This window comes from Staurois parvus, unplaced genomic scaffold (genome assembly GCF_062004578.1).
Source record: "Staurois parvus isolate SC_StPar_1 unplaced genomic scaffold, SC_StPar_1.0 ptg001263l, whole genome shotgun sequence".
NCBI classification, from domain to species: Eukaryota; Metazoa; Chordata; class Amphibia; order Anura; family Ranidae; genus Staurois; species Staurois parvus.
The window spans coordinates 740,406-763,851 of record NW_028319059.1 but is presented as its reverse complement, the minus strand read 5'-3'; positions in this window follow the sequence as shown (position 1 = coordinate 763,851).

Here is a 23,446-nt window from a genome sequence, read left to right as displayed (position 1 = left end):
CTCCAACATATCTGCTCTCCACCCCTTTCATCCAAGGCTGACACAAAAATATATAGTGCGTGTGTAACTACATTCTCACCACAAGAAAGCAAGTGATTCCCCATGCAGGGGCAGTGCACACTACATACCAACCATGGACGGTTGGAGCAAGGGGGTAAAATGGGCACAAGGTGGTATTGGCATGCATGCATGCATTAGAAAGGGGGTGAAGGTCTGCATCCTTGCCCTGGGTGCTAGACAAACTTGTACTGCTAGAGGGTATGCATATATTATCAGTTTCTGCTGTGGTGTGATGGTTTAAAGGTTCATTGTTGGGGGTAGGCAGAATTTAGAGACAGGAGGATAACAAGGGAAAAGTGGGTCCAATCAAGCCCCAACCCCACTGCCCTACACATCGATGGCCAGTGAAAAAAGTGCTTCTTACATTGATGGATAGTGGGAAAAATGCTCTTTATATTGGTGGTTAGTGGGAAGAATGCTTCTTACATTGTTGGTCAATGGATAGAATGCCCCTTACCTTGGTGGTCAGTGGGAAGAATGCCCATACATTGGTGTCAGAGGGAAGAATGCCCTATCATTGGTGTCAGCAGGAAGAATGCTCCTTACATTAGTGGTGAGTGAGAAGAATGCCCCTTACATTGGTGATCAGTGGGAAGAAAATGTTCCAGACATTAGTGGCCAGTATGAAGAATGCCCCTTACATTGGGGGTCAGTGGGTAGAATGCTCTTTACAATGGGGGTTAGAGGGAAGAATGCTCCTTATATTGGTGGTCAGTGAGAAGAATAGCCTCTTTACATTGGTGGTTAGTGGAAAGAATGTTCCATACATTGTTGGTCATTGGGAAGAATACCCTCTTTACATTGGTGGTCAGTGGGAAGAATGCTCCATACATTGTTGGTCAGTGGGAAGAATACCCTCTTTACATTGGGGGTCAGTGGGAAGAATGCTCCATACATTGTTGGTCAGTGGGAAGAATACCCTCTTTACATTGGGGGTCAGTGGGAAGAATGCTCCATACATTGTTGGTCATTGGGAAGAATACCCTCTTTACATTGGGGGTCAGTGGGAAGAATGCTCCATACATTGTTGGTCAGTGGGAAGAGCTGTCTGTTAATCTATGAGGATGCAGCGGCTATATGAACACAGCCGCAGGTCCTGATTTGATAGGTGTGCAGGTGTGGGTGAGTGGCTCCAAATGCACACGGTCAATGTTCAGAGGCCATACACATGCATCCACATGCCTGTCAAATGAGGACCTGAGGATGTGTTCATAGAGCTGCTGCATCCCCATAGCGTAGAATAGGCTGATTGCACACAACAATAGCCACATTTTTTAAAAACCATTGATTCACACTGTACATGCCCCACAGCACCCATGTGAATGAGCCCCAAGACCTCATTTACATACACAATGTTACTTATTAATTCAAAAAAGTTTTATCTTTTACATTTATCAGGAATTTTCTGTTATGTTCTGTTGTGTCTGCTAATAATGAATTTAGTATATTTTAATGAAAATATTGTTTTGATATGTTGGGTGGAAGGGGGGGGGCGTCTGTCAGGTAGGCTGTACAGGGTCCTATGATTTCTAACAGCAGCCCAGCTAACATAATTACCTATATGAATGGGTGGACCTTAGGATGAATTTAATTGTTATATTTATACTATATACAGTTGCAAGAAAAAGTATGTGAACCCCTTGGGATTAGGTGGAGTTTTGCATGAATTGGGCATAAAATGTGCTCTGAACGTCATCTAAGTCACAACAATAGAAGAACACAGTCTGCTGAACATAATACTACACAAACATTAGATGTTGCCATGGTTTAATTGCACATAACATGTAAACATTCACAGTGCAGGGAGGAAAAAGTATGTGAACCTTTGGACTTAATAACTGGTTGACCCTCCTTTGGCAGCAATAACCTCAACCAAACGTTTCCTGTAGTTGCAGATCAGACCTGCACAACGATCTGGAGTCATTTTGGACCACTCCTCTTCACAAAACTGTTTCAGTGCAGCAATATTCTTGGGATGTCTGGTGTAAATCGCTCTCTTAAGGTCATGCCACAGCATTTCAATCGGGTTGAGGTCAGGACTCTGACTGGGCCACTCCAGAAGGCGTATTCTGTGCTGTTGCAGCCATTGTTTTGTTGAATGACTTGTATGCTTTGGGTCATTGTCCTGTTGCATCACCCATCCTCTGCGGAGCTTCAGTTGGCGGACAGATGGTCGTACGTTTTCCTGCAAAATGTCTTGATAAACTCTGGAATTCATTTTCCCATCAATGACAACAATCCATCCAGGCCCTGAGACAGCAAAGCAGCCCCAAACCATGATGCTCCCTCCGCCATGTTTTACAGTGGGGATGAGGTTTTGATGTTGGTGTGCTGTGCCTTTTTTTCTCCACACATAGTGTTGTGTGTTCTTCCCAAACAACTCAATCTTGGTTTCATCTGTCCACAGTATATTTTGCCAGTAGTGCTGTGGAACATCCAGGTGCTCTTTTGCAAACTTCAAACGTGCTGCAATATTCTTTTTGGACAGCAATGGCTTCCTCCGTGGTGTCCTCCCATGTACTCCATTCTTGTTTAATGTTTTCCTTATTGTAAATGTGTCAACAAAAATGTTAGCATGTCCCAGAGATTTCTGTAGGTCTTTAGCTGACACTCTGGATTCTTCTTTACCTCATGCAGCATTCTGCACTGTGCTCTTGCAGTCATTTTTACAGGACAACCACGCCTAGGGAGAGTAGCAACAGTGCTAAACTTTCTCCATTTGTAGACAGTCTGTCTTACAGTGGACACCTGAACATCAAGGCTTTTGGAGATACTTTTGTAACCCTTTCCAGCTTCATGCAAGTCAATAATTCTTGATCGTAGGTCTTCTGAGAGCTCTTTTCTGCGAGGCATGGTTCACATCAGACAGTGCTTCTTGAAACCAGTAAACCCAAAACAGGTGTGTGTTTTTTAAGGGCAGGATAGCTGTCAGCAACACATCCAATATCATCACACTGATTGGAGTCAAGGTTGGCTCACTCCTGGCTCCAATTAGCTCTGGGAGAAGTCATCAAGCTAGAGCCTCACATACTTTTTCCTCCCTGCACTGTAAATGTTTACATGTTATGTGCAATTAAACCATGGCAACATCTAATGTTTGTGTAGTATTATGTTCAGCAGACTGTGTTCTTCTATTGTTGTGACTTAGATGACGTTCAGAGCACATTTTATGCCCAATTCATGCAAAACTCCACCTAATCCCAAGGGGTTCACATACTTTTTCTTGCAACTGTATACTGTAGAAGTCTATATTTTTTCATGTTCTAAGGGCTACAACCAAGGCTTTACAGATGGTGTTCATTAACCCCTTCCTGCCGACACCTCCCGGCCCTTTAAGAATTTCAGACGCTGGGAGGTGGGGAGGGTGGGGCGTGGTTTAGGGATCATGTGACTGCCGTGACGCGTCGTCACGGCGGTCACATGATCGGGAAAGGTCCCGATCGAAAGAGCAGACCGGGACCTTTCCATGAGTACCGGACATGTGTGCTGGGAGAGCGCAGGGCGCACACTCTCAGCACATATGTTTTTTCTTATCTGAACACAAATGTGTGGCCGCCCGGCGTCTAAGCCCAGATGCCGGGAGGCCGCACATTTGTGTGCGGCCGGCGTAAAGGGGTTAAGTATGGGCTAACATATCTCCCATCTTAAATTGTGTGAGCCAAATGTTTCCTGTACAATGCATCTTTTAAAAGCATGTAAGAGTTTATTAAATGGTACTAAACACACACTGTATAATTTAAATTGTCCCTTCTCTTTCTGTATGCGCATGATGGCACTATAATTATTTTAATTTAAAAAAAAAATCGAAGTACCTTTTTTTCTAATCTATATACAGCTGTCACATGACCCAGCTCTCTCCCTGCCTGTCTGAAGGGAAACAGTGGCAGGAGGAGCTTCTAGTCTTCTGCTGCTGGCCATATGTTCAAAAGAAAAAAGCCTTTGGGATACCATGTAAAAATAAATAATTAATATCAATAAACTGTTCAAATCATCATACAAAAATATATTTGAAATCAAATCTTTATCAGTTTTTGACAGTAACATGGTATGGGTGGAATTCTGTCTAAGATTATGTCACAGCCTGTGTGTTAGACTAACAGGGAGGTGAAACCTCCAAGAACCAGGATGTAATATCCCGCCCCCAATGTGTTTAGCTGCTTAGTGGACATGGAGGAGGAGGAGGCAGTGGGCTGTCATTTGCCACTATGCATACGCCCACGTGTGACTCTATAGTCACATGGGCTGCTCAGATGTGGTAGGGAGGAAATGCTCAGAGTAGAAAACACTGAAAACTGAGCATGTGCACTAGCTGCCAACACTGCTCTGCAAAATCCCCATCTGCACTGGGGACATGGACAGGAAGGGGAGACAGAGAACAGCAGGATCAACCAGGTTTTTTGCAGAATACAGAAAGTGAATCCCATAGTGACTGAGTGAGTATGAATAGCATGTAATACATAATTTATTGATGTTTTTTAAGGATGTGGGTTTAATGATACTTTATGAATGTTAGGAATGCAATATTTACAGCGTAATACTTCTCTCTTAAGACATTACTATAGGAAAGAGCATTGCATTATGTATACAGTATGTAAGATCAAACCGCGCAAATCCCCAATCAACTGAAGTCACAAAGCTGCAAGTATATAAGAGGATATTGTCTCTTAACCTCCTTGGCGGTATGATTATTTCAGATTTTTGGTGCTGAAAGCGGTACCATTTTTTTTGCATGGAAATATGTATTTTTTTTATTGTAGGCCTGTAATTTAGAGTTAGGACCACAGATGATCAGGGTGCCGTGTCGTGGCTCTGTGGCTTACGTATGTATTTGCAAATGTGTGCTAACTAAACCCCTGTTATAAACGCATACTGTTAGACAGGTTAATTCGGTTGTTAGCAAGCTGGCTGGCAAGTTGTCCAAGAACATTGTTCTCTCCCTCTTTTTTCACTATGTGATGCCTGTTTATGTGTCCTTGCTTCATAAGCCAGTTATAGACTTGGGCGGGTGGCCACTTTTATGCACATCTGTAATTTAGGAATAACTCCCTGAAATCTGTCTGAACAAGAGTCTAGCAAACATCCCGGGTATGATAAAACTTGAAACACAAAATCATAAATTATAATTTAATAAATACTCATAAAAAATAATAATATAATAATAATAAATTTAATTCAATAATATAATCAAACCAAAAACACTGAAATTTGAAATATAGCGCCAAGTTCGCACATCGCTGAGCAAAGTCGCAAAATCGTTTTCAATGTCTGATGACGAATTTCCCCCACAAATCATTATCACTCAATTCTGCAAGTGGTTCTGATTTACTATCGCTGTTCTCTAGCCGGTCTAAAACCGATTTTGACCTAAAGGGACGCTTTTTGGACGCCGTGGACTTTTCTAAGTTTCCAGGCAGAAAGAACAGTCAAAATGCAGGCAGGGCGCAGGACAAAGCAGAAGGGACAAAATGTATGTGAAATGCTTTGATACAAGAATGTTTTGCTATGAAATAATCGTTTTAAAAAAAAATGTCATTCTTTTTAAATTTTCAAATTTGCCACCGGTTCCGGCGCCCGTACGTCCCGACATCACAGGGACCGGAACGCGGAAAACAGGATGCCGGCATCGACCGGAGGAGATGGCCGGGGACGCTGCAGGGGACGCATCGCGGGAGCGAAGGACAAGGTAAGCGCTGTAGGGAATCCTTGAGCAACACCCCATGGTAAGCCCGAGTGTAGCTCGGGGTTACCACTCTTGGTACTGAAATTTTACCCCGAGCTACACTCGGGAATACCGCCAGGGAGGCTAAAAGGCTAATTCAAATGGATACTGCGCTTAGTTTAACTATTACAGTCTTTTATTTTCAATTTTTGATCGCTTTTCAGAGGTGTGAAGGTCTTCACAAAGTTTTAAGGGTGCACCTAGCGCAGTATCCATTTGAATTATGTATACAGTACATATTGTATACTGATATATATCATTTTATTTGATTCAGATGAAAGATAAACATGTAGGGTAAATTCCCTTCTCCCAATCTACTTTTGTCATGCAGTGCAAGTGAATCGTACTGAATTTTAGAAGCTCGTCGGCTTCTGGATTGGGGGAAGGTTCTTTATACATATGTTGCGTGTGTGGCACCAAGGATCCCAGAATCTTTGGTGTGGTGGAGGCTATTCTGTCTCCCACAAAAGACTTTGCAGCTCACAGTAAAGGCAGTTTCATAATGCAGTGCGGGTGCAGTGTAGTGTACTGCGGTTTTAGCAGGGGCGGACTGACCATTTGGAAACTTGGACACTGCCAGTCAGTAGTGGGCCCCATGAGATGCCCCTGGTACATTTTCATAGGCTTTTTTGAGTTTGGGCAAGAACACAGGGGCCCCATGATCCCCTATTGCCCGGGGGCCCCATGAGTTGTCAGTCCGCCCCTGGGTTTTAGTATGGGTGACCCACGGTTTCCCATAGACATCTTTTAGAGTGTACGTTTTTGGTGCATTTTCTGAAAGCACCAAAGATGCAGCATTCAGGAACATCCTAAGACAGACACACATGAAGACAAAAAAACACATATGCATACTTAGCAAAGAAACTTTATCTCAACAACGTAACTATACCTTTTTATATTGCTTTATATTCTGTATTATATTATTTATCCTTTAACCACTTGCCCTCCAGAGGATTTCCCCCCCCTTCCTTACCAGGCCATTTTTTACGGTGCTGCATTACTTTAACTAACAATTGCGCGGTCATGCAACACTGCATCCAAATTAAATTTACGTCCTTTTTTCCCATGAATTAAGCTTTCTTTAGGTGGTATTTGTGCGTTTTTTATTTTTTGTGCTATAAGCAAAAAAGGCTGACAATTTTGAGAAAAAAACAATATTTTGGACTTTTTGCTATTAAACATGTCCAGTTAAAAAATGTAAAAGATCAAATTTCATCATAAATTTAGGCCAAAATGTATTCTTTCTTTGCTAAAAAAAATCCCAATACGTGTAAATTAATTGGTTTACATTAAAGTTATAACGTTCACAAAAGGCGGTATAGATAATGGGATTTTTTTTTCTACTAGTAATGGCGGCGATCAGTGACTTTTAGCAGGACTGCAGCGGACATTCTGACACTGGGGGGGGGAACTAACTTGGTGTCACTAGCACCCCAGTGACACCAATACAGTGATCAGTGCTAAGAAAAAGCACTGACACTGTGCTAATGGCACTGGGTAGAAAGGGGTTAATGTGAGGGGCGATCAAAGGGTTAACTGTGTGCTGGGAGTGTTTTACTAAGGGGCAGGGTGTTCTTTACTGTAAGCAAACTGATCGGGATGGCTGTACTGTGCACAGCCATCCAGAGTAGTGTGCCTGAGCTGAGAGGGAGGAAGATGTTTGTAAACAAAACAATCTTCCTCCCCGTCGAAGATGCTCAGTAATCACCAGGCGCCCGCAGGTAATTACCGGCCAGGACCCGGTGATTGACATCCGCAACTGCGAATACCCAAAAGTGCAAAATGACGTATATATACATGATTCTGTGCACAGGTGCCGCGCTGTAGCATTATATCTGCTATAAGGCGGTCTTTAAGTGGTTAATCCTGTTTTCTTTTCTTTTTTTTACACAAAAATGGAAGAGCTTTTTAATCTGAGCACATCTAAGGTGTTTCTACAAGATTATGAGATACTGAAAGAATCATTTTTAGCAGAGCACCACAGCAGTGACATCATCATATCTCACTTCAAATATGATTAGACTATCAGTCAAATACAGCAGTGCCCTAGATGATCTTGCACTGCAGGTATACAATTAACACTCTCACATACCAGGAGGTGTACTGCTATTTTTAAGGAGAAATTCAGGATGAAAAGTAAACTTTTCAGAGCATTGCTTAAAGCTGAACTCCAGGAATTCAGCTTCTTTGTAAAAAGTTAAAGCATACAAGTTAAGTCTAAGGAGGTGCATTCCACCTCCTGCACTTACACTATCTCTATTATTTACATATGAGAAGTTTATAGAACTCCTAGAAGACAGCTATGACTATAGTTCTGGAAGCCGAATGCTGGACCTTTTGGTCTCGGCATCTTCAACAGTAGAGATTCTCACCCCTCCCCTACCCTCTTCCTGCACAATCACAGAAGCCTTTGTATTATGTGAACTCATTCACAAAATACAAAGGTTTCTGTGAATGGGCAACAGAGGAAAGAGGCGGGCATAGCTGCTGAGAGTGCTTCTCTCCTCTCATAGTCCCAGCATCTCCTCATGGAGCTTAATGAACCTGTTAGATGTAAATATTTAAGATAAGTCCAGGAAGAGACATGCACCTCATCGGACGTAACTCACAGCGTGCCTGCACTTTTTACAAAGAGGCTGAAGCTATATTTAAGATAAGTCCAGGGGGGGACATGCACCTCATTGGACTTAACTCACAGCATGCCTGCACTTTTTACAAAGAGGCTGAAGCTATATTTAAGATAAGTCCAGGAGGGGACATGCACCTCATCGGACGTAACTCACAGCGTGCCTGCACTTTTTACAAAGAGGCTGAAGCTATATTTAAGATAAGTCCAGGAGGGGACATGCACGTCATTGGACTTAAAGGACAGTGTGCCTGCATGTTTTACAAAGAGGCTGAAGCTTTAAGCACAATTAACTAATTCACTTTTTAAATTCAGGTCTACATTAAAACACATAATACACAAGCAAGTAGATCTATCAGAGACAGTCTAAAATACAAAAATAAACAATGACATTGGTGCTTTGCTTCCTGAAACCTTACTCAAAGGTAAAATCACACTTTAAATAGTTATAACATGTCTGACATGCCACAAAAACCTTATGCTTCATAAATACGATTCCTGCTTGGAGCGTTCTACAAAGCTCCCCTAAAATCCCTGACACTCTGCCAGCTGACATGAAGGCCACAGGGAATTCTGGAAATTTTGTTGCAGAATTGCTAGTGCAGGAAAGAGCAGCCTGCAGTCCTGGACCCGCCCCGGGGGAACCAAGCTGAGCCTGAAACTATTTTGGCCATTTCACGGAGTCGCTCAAAGTGACATCTAATCACACTTGTGGGCAAAGTATTGGGATTCCTGATCGTGATAGAAAGTTGACATCTTGCAGAAAGTTCAATGTCACCTCTGAAAGGAAAACAGCTTTTTTTCCTACCCTCTTGTTCTTGCTTTTCAAGAATAAGAATAGAATTACTAAAAGCAAATCCCAACTCATGTATCCAGTGGGGAGAGCAGGGTAGTGAGCGTAGTGTGTAAATAACATTATTTTCCTATGTGGCAGGGATTTAGTTCTGCTTGCCATAAGCCTCTGAATTCCAGGGCAAGTTTTGGAATCCTGTACAGTATATTCACATTTTTATAAATAATAAATAGAATTTTTTTTTTAAAAGCCCAATTTAATTTTGATGAAACATGAATTATCCAAATCAGTATTTCTCAACTTTTAACAGAGGGACCCCTAAAATTATTTTCAGAAAAATGGTGCAGGCTACTTTGCATATTGGCCACCTAGGGCTGTTCTATTTGACAAAATTATTTTCAGTAATAAATGAAACAAATGATGATAATGACCAGACAATAAATGGAGACTGTGAAAATTGTAATGTTCCTTGACATGTGTGGTCAGTTAAGAATACATTGGTGGCCCATGGAGATGGACCCCTTTACATAGGTAATCAGCAGGGGAGGGATCCCTTTACATTAGTGATCAGTGGGAAGAATATCCCTTACATTGGTGGTCAGTGTGAAGAATGCCCCTTATATTGGTGGTCTCTGGAGATGAACCTCCTACACATGTAATCAGCACGGCAGAGATCCCTTTAGATTGGTGATCAGTGAGAAGAATACCCCTCACATTGGTGGACCATGAAGCTAGATCCCTTTACATAGGTGTAATGCAAGGCTGGACACAAAAACCAAGAGTAAGTCAAACATACAATACACATGTTTGTTTAGCCAGCTCTTACACAATTATTCTAAGCTTGTGAGAGAAATACTACCAAGTGTAAAGTCGCCCTGGCACATCATGCACTCAGCACCCCAAGAAATAACAGAATCTGACTGCAGTATTCTTGCACTGTCAAAACCTCCACGTTTATTATCACACAACACACAGGAGGATATATCTTATAGTCATCACACTCTGCATAATAACACACACCATTAGTAATGTGAGCATTACAGCATGAAATCAACACATCTTTTCACAGAGTCACAGCATAGAATTAATACATTACCATAGCTATAGGAAGACAGGAAGGAAAATACCTCATTGAAACCATAGTGCACAGGAGACCGCGCCAACCGCGCTATAGCTGAATGACAGCTACAATGCGGTTGTCCAGTTCTGGGAGGGCATCATATGACGTCCTCCCAGAACAAGCCCTCCCAAACACCCCCAGGGATGCACAACTGGCGATCTCCATGATCACTGTGTCCTATGGACACAGCTGATCACATGATGTGGTAAAAGGCCAATCACAGCAGCCTTTTACCATGTGATCAGCTATGTCCAATGACACATCAGATCACCGGTAAATGCAGTTGGCAGTTATTAGCTGCACTTTCCTTATGTTGTCAGTTTGAGGAATGTACTGCCAATAACTGGCAATTGTCAGAGGACGGATCGGCACCAATCATCAGTGCCTTGATAATCAGTGCCCTGATGATCAGTGCCCAGCAGTGCTGCCCAGCAGTGCCACCCACGTGTGCCCAGCAGTGCCACCCACAAGTGCCCAGCAGTGCCGCCCCCTGTACCCAGAAGTGCCTAGTAGCGCCACCCACTTGTACCCATCAGTGCCTAGTAGTGCCACCCACCTGTGCCCAGCAGTTCCACCCAGCAGGGCCCCCCATCAGTGCTAATCATCAGTGCTACCCAGCAGTGCCACCCATCAGTGCCCAGCAGTACCCAGCAGTACTGCCAGTCAGTGCCCAGTAGTGGCACCAGTCAGTGCCACCTGTGGCAAACTTGCTCATCAGAGTTGGAAGCGGAGCTCCCCTTTTCCTTTGCTTTTAGTGGAAATTTCTCAGCCCTCATTCCCTACCTCCCTCCCTTCCTGAGAGGAAAACGTTATCTCCTGACAGATGGTGTGGGTCAACCAGGTTAAGACATGTAAACTTTCTCCCCCATCGTAATCAAGATAAGATAGCTTCTCTCCCGGACTTGAAAGAGAATTGAACATTCCTCAGGTCAACTGTATGTTTCATATCATGGGGTATGAAGCTGTAGTTTAATTCAGAGTTTCCCACTGACCACTCCCAAAACGTGTAGTCAGAGCCCCCCTCCCTTTGAGAGGGACTTTTAAGAAAAGACAAGCGAGTTTAAGTTTTAGACAGATCTCCCAGCTAACATCGAAGGAGGAGATAAAGAATCGTCCTGCTCTGCAACTTGGATCTGCAAACCCAGGCATATGGGCAAGTAACTTAACCCTGTAATCTTCTTCCTAATTATCTCTGCTGTGTCTTTATATATATATATATATATTTTTTTTTTTTTTTTGTGACATTTCTTTGTAAATATTTTATTGCACCTGTTTGACTCTTTTAGTAATAAATCTTTCTTTCTGAAAGTGTTAAACTGTTTCTAAGCGCTTACTTGCAATTCACGAATCCCTGCCTTTGAAGAGACGCTACTGTTTAGTATATCTCTGTATAGCAGGTCCACGGGCCGTGCTATATAGATCAATATTTCAATCATTATAGTGTATATTTGATAATGGGAGTTTCCCAGTCTCCGACAAAAGTGGTGGTGGCAGTAGAAGGGTTAGTTGCGTAATTAACCCGACCCAGTAACAAGCGCATTCAGGCTGCAGGCACCGATTGTAGTCCATTAGCTGGGCAATCGCTGTGCTGGGTGCAGCTGAGTGTGGTCTTGTTACGCGCGTGACACCGCGGTTTTAGATTGGCCGGTCTTCGGTCACGAGTTTGGTGAGAAGGTCTGGGGTCTGACACCGTGGGCGTGACGTATTACTGTTAGTCGCGGCCGTGCGGTTGTCGCAGGTTGGTGGAGGCGACCGTGGATCCGTGACACCACCCATCAGTGCCCATCAATGCTGCCCATCAGTTCCACCTATCAGTGCCCATCAGTGCCATTTATCAGTGTCCATCATTGTTGCATATTCTTATCTTTTCTTAACTTAAAGATTTCTAAATGTGCAAACAAGTCAAACTCACAAACAGGTCTTATCTACTTTAACTTAAAGATTTCTAAATGTCACAAACAAGTTCCACTCACAAGCAAGTCTTATCTACTTTAAGCAGTCTAATGTCTTGTAACTCTGTAAGTTTTCCTTTAGCCTTAAGGAATGACATCAATGTCATCCCCCGTGCTTCTGGCATATGGGCAACAATGCTTTATTGTAAAAATCCCCGAAGAAACGAGTCGTCCAAGAGTCCAAGGCCTGCACATCTTGAAGGCATTACAATAGGTAATCAGCAGAGAAGGGATCCCTTTGCGTTAGTGATCATTGGGAAGAATGCCCCTTACATTAGTGATCATTGTAGCCAGAAGGGTGCCATTTCCATGGGGGCCTCCATACTGTTCCGTTCAGAGACAGGGAACAGATGCCATGCCGGCCAGCAGTACTAATCCAAGCAAAAAGGAAGAAAAAGGGGGGGGGACAAATAAAACTAAAGAGTCAGAAAAACTGGTAGCAAAACTACAGTGTGTAGAGAGCTTCATGGAATGGGTTTCCATGGCTGGACAGCTGCATCCAAGCCTTACATCACAAAGCACTTGGTGTAGTCAAGAATGTATGTGCGTTGAGTATGTTTTGCAAGACGTCTGAACAAGAAACCATCCCCCAGAGAAACCTATATGGAATGGCAGGGGGGATGTCACCATGCAGAAACAGGGCCAAGTAGGAATAATCCACATCAGGGAACCCCAATCTTACTCATCCATCCCACTGACAGTGACCCCTACTTTGGCAGAGTAATCATTGGAGCCTCTTTTTCAAATTGGCAAATTTGGCTCATTTGGGTCATGGGAAAGACTGCTGACCTGACAGTTGTGCAGAAAACCATCATTGACACCCTCCATAAGGAGGGAAAGCCTCAAAAGGTAATTGCAAAAGAAGTTGGATGTTCCCAAAGTGCTGTATCAAAGCACATTAATAGAAAGTTATGTGGAAGGGAAAAGTGTGGAAGAAAAAGGTGCACAAGCAGTAGGGATGACCGCAGCCTGGAGAGGATAGTCAGGAAAAGGCCATTCAAAAGTGTTGGGGACTTTCACAAGGAGTGGACTGAGGCTGGAGTCAGTGCATCAAGAGCCACCACACACAGACGGATCCTGGCCATGGGCTTAAAATGTCATATTCCTCTTGTCAAGCCACTCCTGAACAACAAACAACTTCACAAGCATCTTACCTGGGCTAAAAATGCACAAATGTCAGGTCAGCAGTCTTTCCCATGATTGTGATTCCTACTGAACCAGACTGAGAGACCATTTAAAGGCTCAGGAACCCTTTGCAGGTGTTATGGCTTAATTAGCTGATTAGAGTGGGCCAAGAATATTGCACCTTTTCACAATATTCTCATTTTCTGAGATTGTGGATTTGGGGTTTTCATGAGCTGTAAGCCATAATCATCACAATTATGACAAATCACAGCTTGAACTATCTTGCTTTGCATGTAATGAGTCTATCTCATATATTAGTTTCACCTTTTAAGTTGCATTACTGAAATAAATGAACTTTTGCATGATATTCTAATTTTTTGAGTTTCACCTGTAAGGCTTGGATGCAGCTGCTCGGCCATGGAAACCCATTCCATGAAACTATGCACTTTTGTGTTAATCTGAAGGTCACATGAAGTTTGGAGGTCTTTAGCTATTGACTCTGCAGACAGTTGGTGACTTCTGCACACTGTGCGTTTCAGCATGCACTGACTGTCATTTTACATGGCCTACCACTTCATGGCTGAGTTGCTGTTCCCAGTTGCTTTCACTTTGTTATAATATCACTAACAGTTGACTGTGGAATATTTAGTAGCAAGGAGATATCTAAACCCAGAGTGCCAGAGGTGTGAGGAGGTTTGCAAGATCAGGGCAACCACTGGGGACACGCATTTTCAAGTTGCCCCTGTGGGGGCATCGCTATATTTGGAATTTAATTAGTGGTCCAGCATTGATCGTGGCGGGTGACCTGGAGACAGTGGTCTGGGCAGTGCCTGGTGGGCCCGTTCAACAGCAAAGAGAAGTGAACGCCTCTTTGCCAAAGATTTCTTTTGAGCCATCCATTTTGATGTTTGAAACAGACGCTTGCTGTGCAGTGAGTTTGGCCTCCCTAATTTCAAAGGGTAGCTGGTCCTCTTGGTCACTAATGCAGCTCTGTGTGATGGTAGTATGCTCCCTAATCTTCAGGAAGTCCTGGCATAGCAAAGAGGATTGGCAGTATCAGGCTCAGGAGGGTTCCTGGAAAGTCAGCTACAAAATTAGATTAGTTTTACACAGGATCTACACTGGAGGCAGGATCACTGTAGGATGATTAGCATGAGCTCTGTCAAGCACAGCCAGTCACATGCTAGTCTAGGCCATGCTCCCACATTGGTAGCCAGTGGGAAGAATATCCCTCATATTGATAATTAGTAGGAAGAATTCTCTTGACATTGGTGGCCATTGAGATGAATGGCCCTTACTTTGCTGGTCAGTGGGAAAAATACCCTTACATTGATGATCAGTGGGAAGAAAGCCCCATATATTGGTGAATAATGCTCCTTACATTGGTGATCAGTGGGAAAAACCCTGAGAGTTGAGAGCTTCCAGAATGTTCCCCTGAATATTTACACCATCCTCTCACATGTGCCACTTGCAAAAACCTGCTAGTGGCTGCCCAGGGACATATAAATTTTAATAAATTAGGTAATTAGTTCCTCGGAAATGGCCGAATTTCAGTCCATCTCCGGGCAGCTTTGCATATCCAGGTTTACCAAACTGACAATAGAGCAAATCCAAGTGGATCACCTGATCAATAGTTCCTTCATTATTCAATATCAATGACACTAGTATTAAAAGATGACAAAATAAAAACTTGTTTTCAGATGGAAATCCAAACCGTTCAAACCTCCATAAAGTTTTCGGTAGCAATGAAAACCTTCTTTTATTTTATTCTGAAAATCATCTTGGTTTAAAGTCTATAAAAATAATTTCAGCAGACTCCTCTGTCAATGGCCTGTAAATTCTATTGTTTTATTACAGACTAACTCATCACAACAAAGCGGAAAAGTGCCAGAGTTCAGCCCGAGATTTCGCTCTTTAATTAATTGCCGCTTTTACGAGCTCCTGTGTGAGGGAAGAAGTTAAACTAAATCACAATAGATTTTCTCCCAGTATTGATCAAAATATATTGGTAAAAGATTTAAAAGGCTGGCCTTGGCTTCGTTCGTGTTTGTTCTCATTCAGAGTTAAGTGAAATATTTTATACAATTGTTACAAAAAAACAAAAACTATATGTACACCTGCCATAACGTTCATCATTTTTCCAAACTAGACAAACTTGGGAATTTTCCTTTATATACTATAAGGTCAAAGGTTTGTGAAAACCTGATCATCACACCATGAAGAGCTTGTTGGATAACTCATTACAAAACTTTGGGCCATGAATATGGAGTTGCACCTCATTGGGGCTTTAACAAGTCCTTCTCTTTTGGGAAGGCTTTCTACAAGATTGTGTCTGTGGGTGGTGGTTCTCATTTATCCAAAAGAGCATTTGTGAGGTCAGGTACTGATGTTGGATGAGAAGACCTGGTTTGCAATCAGCATTTCAATAATTCTAAAGGAGTTCAGTAGGATTGAATTCAAGACCCCAGGCAGTACACTCAAGTTCCTTCACACCAAACTCATCAAACCATGTTTTTATGGACCTGGCTTTGTTTACATTGTCATGTTCACTAGGGTTGAGTTCAGATCTCTGTGAAGGCCACTCAGGTTCCTCCACACCAAACTCATCAAACCATGTTTTTATGGACCTGGCTTTGTTTACATTGTCATGTTAACTAGGGTTGAGTTCAGATCTCTGTGAAGGCCATTTAGGTTCCTCCACACCAAACTCATCAAACCATGTTTTTATGGACCTTGCTCTGTTTACATTGTCATGTTCACTAGGGTTGAGTTCAGATCTCTGTGAAGGCCATTCAGGTTCCTCCACACCAAACTCATCAAACCATGTTTTTATGGACCTGGCTTTGTTTACATTGTCATGTTAACTAGGGTTGAGTTCAGATCTCTGTGAAGGCCATTCAGGTTCCTCCACACCAAACTCATCAAACCATGCATTTATGGACCTGACTTTTTTTACATTGTTCTGTTCATTAAGGTTGAGGTCAGATCTCTGTGAAGGCCACTCAGGTTCCTTCAAACTCATCAAACCATGTCTTTATGGAGCTAGCTTTGACACAAGGTCACAGTCAGGCTGGAACAGAAATAAACCTTCCCCAAATTATAACCCTAGGATTAGAAGAGTAAAATTGTCTGAAATGTCTTTGCATGGTGTAGCATTATCAGTACCCTTCCCCAGAAACACCTCAGTTACTTTATCATTGAGAGGAGAGACAACATTTAGGCAATAAAATGTATATATCTTGTGTCACTTTTGTCCTTGGTACTGGTAGTTTTTAGTTACCTAAAAACATAAATGATAGATGTATATCCTAAATAAACAAAAATGTGTTTTTTAAAGCACTGTGTACCATAAACAATTGTCAGTGCTGATGGTTTCTTGCAGCCTCTTTGCAGCCACTTTTTGTATACATGCACTCCAGCGGTGACTGCAAGACATTTCCCAGGGCAGGTTTCTTGATGGTGACTAACAGTTAACTTTGTCCATGCTTCAAATTGGCTGCTTGTAGTGCTTATTTGAAAGTAAGTGATAGGATGCCAATGTCATTCTACAGCATGAAGTGCCTGAAAAAGGACCTTAATAGCAGAATCACGGCAGGGATTAGTTTAATGAAAGGTGCAGGTTTAAAATATTCAAAATTATTTTTAAAATTACTTTAAAGTGAAACTGCACTGCATCTGGGCACCACAAACCAAAAAAGCTTCATTTTTAATATTCAAGGCAAACTCACCCCTCCATCCATGTCTCCATGCTTTATTTTTCTGAGAAGTTACTTTGAAAAACACCCCTCTAGCATTTCTGGCTGTGGCCAACTTGAGTTAGGGCAGAAGATTTGTGTAACATTTACTTCCTGGAATCCATCTGCAATTAGCTCAGGCATGTAATCAGGAGGGTGTGATTAGCTGACAAAACCCCACCCTACTCTCCTGAAGACTCCTAGGATGTATGACATCATTTGCCTAGGCCAGAAACCAGGAAGTAACTGAAGAAATGTAAAAAAAAAATGTAAAACAAGTACATACAATTTAATTTCCTATCTGTTTACTAATGCTAGCAGAATAAGGATTAAAATATCCAATGCTGATTAAGAGAGCAAAGTTGTGCTCTAAAATGTAAAGTGGAACTTTACCAAAATAGAAAGTTCCACTTGTTTGTATCCTCCCCGACCTCCACTGCCACATAGGACACTTTTTTTGGTAGAGGGTGGGATCGGGTACCTGGTTTTGACAGGTACCCCCTTCCACTTGCCGGTCAGATTACCACGGCAATCTGAGAGGGATGTTCGGCCCCTCTCCTTCCCCCACAGCCCTCTGGGACACTTTACAGGTCCCAGAAGACTGCAGGACCATTCACAAAGTGCAGTACGCTTCACATTTGTGCAATAGGAGTCTGGCTGTGAAGCCGTAAGGCTTTGCTGATGGTTTCCCTTACTTAAGATGCCGGCACCTGCATCAGGGTGAGGACATTTCTCGATCCCTGGACACGTAAGTGTCCTTATATTAAAATTTAGCAGCTACAGTATTTGTAGCTGCTGGCATTAAATTTTTTGCGGGGAACCTGGATCTCCACTTTAAATATCTTATTGATTGGTTTTACATACATTTTACACCTAACCTTATCCCTAGACTACAGTAGAATGGAGAAAGACACACTATTTGTGCTCCCCATTCTATAGAGATACTGAAGCCAGGCTACATTATTCTCCTCCGACCAGCAAAGAGAGAGCCAATGCCAAGAAAACCCATACACTTTTATGGAGAGAGCTGAGAACTTTGGGAGGTGAAGTTTAAAACAATCACTCTGTAAGGGAAGTGCTGACTTTCTGAGCTAGAAATCCCTCAATGCACCGGGGCATAGGAGAGATCAGACTGAAACTTCAATAGAATTGCCCATAAAGAAAGTATTCTCTTGGCACCACAATATTCTGAAGAACACACCCACAGATCCTTGTTCCCAGGGGATTCTCATCCTTGAGGCCCAGAGCCATTTGCCAGCAAAAGTGAGAGCTATCCAACAACCCAGCCCGCATCACAGTTTCCTCCTTCATTGTTGCCGGGAGGCCAGAGCATGCCCAGGCATATCACTACAGATTGCTGGACTCTACCAGCATCCAAGTAAATCTGAGAGAGGGGCCCTGCATCACAAAAGACTGCCGCATCGCCATAGGAATTGGTGACAGGAAAGCAGTCCCATGTTTCTCTGTCATTTCTCACAGAACCTCTTAGAGCAGGATATTAAGCACTAGGCATCAGAATATTAGTACACCTGACCTAATTTGGATTTTGTTTATGATAACTACCACCCTACATCCTCCCATAGAAACTGCCACAGGGATGTTTAACAGCAACCAAATCTCTCACAGATTATTTACTGCATGCAGGTTCTCAAGGGGACTTTCATTAAGTGCACCAACAATCTTCAAGGGCCCCAACAGTAGCCAAGAAATAGATCATATTAGAGACTGACCCTCCCATTGACCCCCAATATACCTGCCATTTAGTCTATTCTGTCATTGCTTTTTGGTTGATGTCTTTCTGATCAGTTTAGCCTAGCAGAGCTGCCATGAGTGCATGTGAGCAGTAGAGCCTTACCTGTTTGTATTTCTAATTCCTTCATGGTTGCACTACTGGTGGCGTGGTTACTGTTTATACTGGTTTGGAGACTCAATTCTAACAGTACCTCACATTCTGTCTGTTATTAACTTGAAGGTCAATTACCTGTCAATACTGTGTTTAATCTAATTTAATGTCTATACAGTTACCTATTGACTTAACTTACAGTATACAGAGTTATCCTTTTATTCTTTGACTTAGTGTTCATTTCTCTGAGAGGATATTTTGCTGGGTATCAGGCATCCATTCAGTGGACAATCAATATATGTGTGTGTATCTATATAAGCCTACATTCCACATTTAAGTCACAGAGGTTGAGATTCTTGAAAAGGTCAAACTATAGAACAGAAGGATCTACCCCCTCCTTTGCATTGGCTCCTGGAGGGGTAGATATATATATATATATATATATATATATCACCCTAGGGGGAGTTCTAGATCAATTGTTAGTTAGGAGGGCTGAATAGCAGCCTGGGTGTGGTAGCTAGCAGGGTCAAATTTGGGTCAGAGCTGAGATGCTCTGCAGACCATCCCTCTGGAATCTCCCCATGTTCTAGAACTTTGGAAAAAGGTCTGGAAGCCGTGGGCAGATCTTAGGAGTGTCCGATCTGCACTCTTAGAGGACCCTAGCCAATCCCCAACAGGAAGCTTAGCAAGGGGCCAGAACAACCTTTAAGAGAAACTGAGCCTGCTCAGCTGGAGGACAGTTGCAGGAGAATTGGAGAGGAGAGAGAATGTGATGATGGAGCCTGTGAGGAAGCTCAAATGGAGAGGGGTTCAACTACAGGCAGAGGACCTTGGAGAGAGGTAATCTCGAGACTTCACTACACCCTGAGAGAGGACCCTCTGTGTGCGAGGGAAGGAGCAGTCCAGCTAAAAGGCCTGGTAGCAACCACCAACCCACCGGCAACACAGGAGAAGGACTAAGTGAGTAGACCTGCACCCCCTGGGCCTGATAGGGGAAGGAACACTCTGGTAGGAAACCAGATTAGCCACCAACCTGGACTGTCTTATTTGTTAAAGTGACAGGCACTGGATCCCCTGCTCAGGGATTCTTCCAGGCAACCAAATAGAGGAGCATCTTGGGTCTGGGGTGGTACTACCGGAGATTCTGGCTAGCTGTTCAAAATAGGTTGTTGATGGAATCACTCGCCAGATAGGCGAAGGAGCACTCTGGTAGGAAACCAGATTAGCCACCACCCTGGACTGTCTTATTTGATAAAGTGACAGACACTGGATCCCCTGCTCAGGGATTCCTCTAGGCAGCTAAATAGAGGAGCATCTGAAGTGTGAGGCTGTTGATGGAATCACTCATACAAAGTTCAGGAAGTTGTCCTCAGTTCCTCAGTTCTTTTGGGCATCCTGTACACCCCTTACCCCAGCCAAGTTCTAAAATCCCCTAATAGAACATCAAAACAAGCTCAAGGACTGGTTACTGACTCCTGGATGCAAGTTTGTGAAATGCGTGTTGCCTGGCTGTGCAGGACTATGGGGGACCCAAAACTTCAGCAATTCTGAAAAGGGTAGTGATATATATATACCTGCACAGAGTCCTGACCTCAACCCCATAGAACACCTTTGGGATAAAGTGGAGCGGAGACTGCAAGTCAGGCCTCCGCCCCCGACATCAGTGCCTGATCTCACAAATGCACATCTGGAAGAATGGTAAACCTTCCCATAGACACCCTCCTAAACCTTGTGGACGGCCTTCCCAGAAGAGTTGAAGCTGTTATAGCTGCAAAGGGCGGGGCCAACTCAATATTGAACCCTACGGACTAAGACTGCTATGCCATTCAAGTTCATGTGCATGTAAAGGCAGACGGCCCAATACTTTTGGCAATATAGTGTATATATATTGTAACAGTGCAGCGCTCTGTCACAGGATAAAAATAGGTAGTAGTGGTCAGGTAATGGACACAGGGTCTGCACATATGAGGAGTGCAGAACTGCAGATCGTAGATTTTGAGTGGAGAAAACTGCTGTTGCAGGTTTCTCCAGATTTCGATATTTCTGGATGGGTCTCTGTAGTTTGGAGATTTCAAAGTACCTTGGGAGGGAAGAAATATCTAATCCAGAGTCTAGATTTTGTAGGCAACCAGCAGGGTGTGGGCCCAGGTGCTCACAGACCTTATAATGATGGTCTACTGAAGGTTGCAGGGGGGAGTGGAGTGCAGTTGGAGCAGTGGCTGCCATTGTGATTCTCTGTGTGAGATAGACGCTGTGTGCATCGCAAGGGCTCAAGGCTGTGTGTGCTTAAGACGTCCGAGGTGGTGCGCAAGGAATAGCCAGTGGTTTGGGAGACCCATACTAGCAAAGGTACTGCTGACCAGCAGTGTTAATAAGGAGTAGCCAGGAGGCTTAGCATTTTTCATTTGTATTTACCACTGGAGAAGAACCCCTGTGTGGGAAACTTTATTTTGGACTTTTGTGTTTTTTGTTTCTTGCCTTTTAATAAAAGTAGGCTACCAAGCCCTGAAAAAGAGTTTCTGACTAGCGTGGACTCACTTGGAAAGCATCTACCATTAGAGCTAATCATCCCCTATATCACTATATACAGTATTTTCTGGCGTATAAGACTACTTTTTATACTTAAATATATAACCCAAAAATTGGGGGTCGTCTTATACGCGGGGTATAAAATGTGAACCTTGAGTTTGTTTGGGTCAAGCTGGCTGGATGTGCAGTAATGTACATACAATATACCGTGCTGAGCCAAGCTGGCTCAAAACAAATGTCCCTATGATAGATTAATCTGTCAGCCCGCTGGATGTGCGGTATATACAGTATACTGCGCTGAGCCAAGCGGTTTCAAAACGTACCGGTACGTCCCTACGGTAATCAGCCCGCTGGATGCGTGTATGTACAGTAGCTGCAGCTACATACAATATACACTGGGCCAATCACGGCGAGTGATGTATTCTACTAATGAATATAAAGCCTGCTCGGATTGGCTGAGTCAGAGAGGTGGGCTGATGATGTCACAACCTCAGCCAATCCGAGCAGGCTTTGTATTCATTAGTAGAATACATCGCTTGCCGTGATTGGCCCAGCGTATACTGTATGTAGCCGCAGCTACTGTACATACACACATCCAGCGGTCTGATTACAGTAGGGACGTACCGGTAAGTTTTGAAACCGCTTGGCTCAGCGCAGTATACTGTATATATCGCACATCCAGCGGGCTGACAGATTAATCTATCATAGGGACTTTTGTTTTGAGCCAGCTTGGCTGAGCGCTGTATACTGTATGTACATTACTGCACATCCAGCGGGCTGTATATATACTGTATACTGTATGTAGCCGAAGCTGCCGTATTACCGCACATCCAGCGGGCTGTATATATACTGTATACTGTATGTAGCCGAAGCTACCGTATTACTGCACATCCAGCGGTAACCATCTGATTTGGAATTTGATCCATATGATGACTGTCTTACAAATGTATCACAAGATGTCATTCATGAACTTATGATGTCAGAGGATGAACATGAGGATTTTGAAGGATTTTAAGTACCGGTAAGTCATAACCATTTCAATTAAAAAATCTGATATTTTTAAATGGTGTTGCCTTGGAAGGGGGGTAGTCTTATACGGCGAGTATAGCCCAAAACCTATGTTTTAACTGGAAAATTAGGGGGTCGTCTTATACACCCAGTCGCCTTATACGCCGGAAAATACAGTATATATATTTATTCAAAGCACAGTAGACAGTACCTACACCTATTATAGTTTGTGCATGCATCCGGAGCCCTGCCTTCCAGGCTCAACATGTGGCAAAATATCAATATTGGCAGTTGTAGCTTACATGTACAATGTTTTTTTAAATGTCCATCAGACAAAAAAGTGACAGTTTAGCCAAACTATAAATTCTTTGTCTGATGGACAGTTGAATAAAACTTTTTACAGTATATGTATTAAGAGAGAGACCTAATACTGGACTTTTGTCTGATAACTATCTTCATAATATGGGAAACAGGATTTGCTGATCAATATCACAACTTTTTGCCATTCAAAGATTAGTCATCAAGCTCATGTGCTGTCCAATCGCCATCATCATCATAGGCACCTATGGCTGTTTTCTCATGTTCACTGTCGTTCTGTGATGAATCATTGATTTTATCAGCAACTTACCTCTGATTCCTTTTGATCTGACTTGCTCACTGACGCACATGTTTATCTCTCATTCAAGGCACTGTAAGCCACAAATAGTCATTGGAACACTCCAGTGCACTTTTCATCCTCTACAGATTCATGCTATAACTTAAGAATTGACAAAATTAACAGTTTAATTTTTTTCGAGAAATTTCACCATCTTTGCAAAATGTATTGAAGTAAATGTGGAACAAAGCTATGCCCTGGAAGGTTTAAAGGGTGCAATAAGATTTACATTGCTCCTTAGGGTTGCAAAAGCTCTTTTTTAAAGTGGAATATTACCCATCA